General features: G+C 47.3%; 1 pseudogene; it reads left to right on the forward strand.

Annotated features, from left to right (window-relative positions):
• Nucleotides 1-262, forward strand: part of LOC108765814 (uncharacterized) — a 2049-nt pseudogene that overhangs the window by 1192 nt on the left and 595 nt on the right.

Below are 262 nucleotides of genomic sequence, written 5' to 3' on the forward strand. Positions count from 1 at the left end.
GGCGTCTTCGACGACGGGGATACCTGGTGATGGAGAAATGGGAGTGCGATTTCGACCGAGAAATATGTGAGAATAATGAGATGCGCGATTTTCTTGAAAATGCTCAGATAATAAAGAACTCGCCTCTCGATCCGCGTAATGCATTTTTGGGTGGCCGAACGGAGAATATAGCAACCCGATGCGATGTTGCGGGAACGGAGAAAATACGCTACATAGACGTATGCTCTCTGTATCCCTATGTACTGAAAACGGGTGCTTTTCC

Source organism: Trachymyrmex cornetzi, unplaced genomic scaffold, assembly GCF_001594075.2.
Source record: "Trachymyrmex cornetzi isolate Tcor2-1 unplaced genomic scaffold, Tcor1.1 scaffold546, whole genome shotgun sequence".
NCBI lineage: Eukaryota > Metazoa > Arthropoda > Insecta > Hymenoptera > Formicidae > Trachymyrmex > Trachymyrmex cornetzi.